Below are 2,934 nucleotides of genomic sequence, written 5' to 3'. Positions count from 1 at the left end.
TTACCATTGTCGAGGTCCCAATCTTCAGAGTTGTGTTTAATTCTATCCAATAAATCCCATCTAAATCCAATAGTCTTCATCATAAAAGAGCTAGCACAAGAAGTATCAAGCATGGTGCGATTATTTTCAAAAAGCCGAGCATAAAAATTTTGAATAATCATTTCTCTTGAGAGCTCATGATTGGGGCATGAATATAACATTGATTTAAGCCTCCCCCAAGCTTGAGCGATGCTTTCTCCTTCGCGAGGCCAAAAATTATATATATAATTGCGATCACGATGAACTAGATGCATAGGATAAAACTTTTGATGAAATTCCAATTTTAATCGTTTGTAATTCCAAGACCTCATATCATCACATAGCCAATACCATGTTGATGCATCTCCCCTCAAAGATAAGGAGAAGACCTTCTTCTTAACAACATCTCTGGATACACCTGCAAGCTTAAATAATCCAGAAACTTCATCCACATATATTAGATGTTCATTAGGATGTTTTGTTCCATCTCCTAAAAAAGGATTAGCTAGCAGTTTTTCTATTATACTTGAAGGAACTTCAAAGCAAGTATTTTCATTTTCAGTAGGTTCAGTAGGTTGAGGAGCAACTCTTTGCTCTACTGGTCGGGGTGAAGATACCCCGAACAAGCCCCTCAGAGGATTACTTTCCATAGTAACAAGTGACAGTAAATTTCAGCACACTATATAAATTTTTTCTTACCAAATTCCACCTACCAAAGGCGCTTCACTTCCCGGCAACGGCTCCGGACAAGAGTCTTGATGAACCACAAGTATAGGGGATCTATCGTAGTCCTTTCGATAAGTAAGAGTGTAGAACCCAACGAGGAGCAGAAGGAAATGATAAACCGTTTTCAGCAAGGTATTCTCTGCAAGTACTGAAATAAGTGGTAACAGATAGTTTTGTGATAAGATAATTTGTAATGAGCAACAAGTAACAAAAGTAAAAAAAGTGCAGCAAGGTGGCCCAATCCTTTTTGTAGCAAAGGACAAGCCTGGACAAACTCTTATATAAGGAAAAGCGCTCCCGAGGACACATGGGAATATCGTCAAGCTAGTTTTCATCATGTTCATATGATTCGCGTTCGGTACTTTGATAATTTGTCATGTGGGTGGACCGGTGCTTGGGTGTTGTTCTTACTTGAACAAGCATCCCTCTTATGATTAACCTCTATTGCAAGCATCCGCAACTACAACAAAAGTATTAAGGTAAACCTAACCATAGCATGAAACATATGGATCCAAATCAGCCCCTTACGAAGCAACGCATAAACTAGGGTTTAAGCTTTTGTCACTCTAGCAACCCATCATCTACTTATTACTTCCCAATGCCTTCCTCTAGGCCCAAATAATGGTGAAGTGTTATGTAGTCGATGTTCACATAACACCACTAGAGGCTAGACAACATGCATCTCATCAAAATATCGAACAAATACCAAATTCACATGACTACTAATAGCAAGACTTCTCCCTTGTCCTTAGGAACAAACGTAACTACTCACAAAGCATAAACATGTTCATAATCAGAGGGGTATTAATATGCATATAGGATCTGAACATATGATCTTCCACCAATTAAACCAATTAGCATCAACTACAAGGAGTAATTAACACTACTAGCAACCTACTAGCACCAATCCCGGACTTGGAGAAAAGAATTGGATACAAGAGATGAACTAGGGTTTTGAGATGAGATGGTGCTGATGAAGATGTTGATGGAGATTGCCCTCTCCCGATGAGAGGAGCGTTGGTGATGACGATGGCGATGATTTCCCCCTTCGGGAGGGAAGTTTCCCCGGCAGAACAGCTCTGCCGGAGCTCTAGATTGGATCCGCCAAGGTTCCGCCTCGTGGCGGTGGAGTTTCGTCCCGAAAAGTTGCTTCTTATTTTTTCTCGATGAAAGACTTCATATAGGAGAAGATGGTCATCGGAGAGCCACCAGGGGGCCCACGAGGTAGGGGGCGCGCCCTAGGGGGGCGCCCCCCACCCTCGTGAGCATGGTGTGGGCCCCCTAGTCTTCATCTTTGGCGAGGATTTTTCATTATTTACTATAAGGCGTTCCGTAGAGTTTCAGGACTTTTGGAGTTGTGCAGAATAGGTCTCTAATATTTGCTCCTTTTCCAGCCTAGAATTCCAACTGTCGGCATTCTCCCTCCTTAAGTAGACCTTGTAAAATAAGAGAGAATAGCCATAAGTATTGTGACATAATGTGAAATAACATCCCATAATGCAATAAATATCGATATAAAAGCATGATGCAAAATGGACGTATCAGTTGCAATCCTGAGGTGACCCGCTTGAGTTTCACGCTCCAACTCCCGAAGACGAAGGCTAAAAACAAATGGACCGACACTAGCCTCGATGAGCATCTCAAGTACCTAAAGGATGTTCTTCCCGCGGGGAATCTATGTCCTACTAGTGTGGATGAGGCCAAGAAGATCGTGTGCCCTGTTGATCTGCCGCACGTTAGATACCATGCATGCATCAATGATTGCATAATTTATCGGAAGGTGCACGCAGAAAAAACAAGCTGTCCGGTGTGCAATGCTTCTCGATACAAGAAGGTCGGGAAGAAATGTCCCCAGAAAGTTGTATGGTACTTACCGATCACTCCCCGTCTCCGGCGGTATTTCGTAGATCCCATGGAAGCAAAGCTAATGCGCTGGCACACGGAGAGGAAGAAGCTCGACGATGGAGATGATCCGAAGCTAAGACACGTCGAGGATGGAAGCCAGTGGAGAGTGTTAAATGGCTTCTATCGGTATTTCGAATGTGATGCAAGGAACATCATGCTCGGCACGTGTACCGATGGCATGAATCTATTTGGCAACCATAGCACATGGCCCGTGTTTGTATGGATGTACAACCTCCCCCTGGTTGTGCATGAAGTCAAAGTACATTCACATGAGCATGCTGATTC

The sequence above is a fragment of the Triticum aestivum genome, chromosome 5A (assembly GCF_018294505.1).
Source record: "Triticum aestivum cultivar Chinese Spring chromosome 5A, IWGSC CS RefSeq v2.1, whole genome shotgun sequence".
Lineage (NCBI taxonomy): Eukaryota > Viridiplantae > Streptophyta > Magnoliopsida > Poales > Poaceae > Triticum > Triticum aestivum.
The sequence above is the reverse complement of the archived record's forward strand: the minus strand, read 5'-3'. Positions refer to the sequence as shown.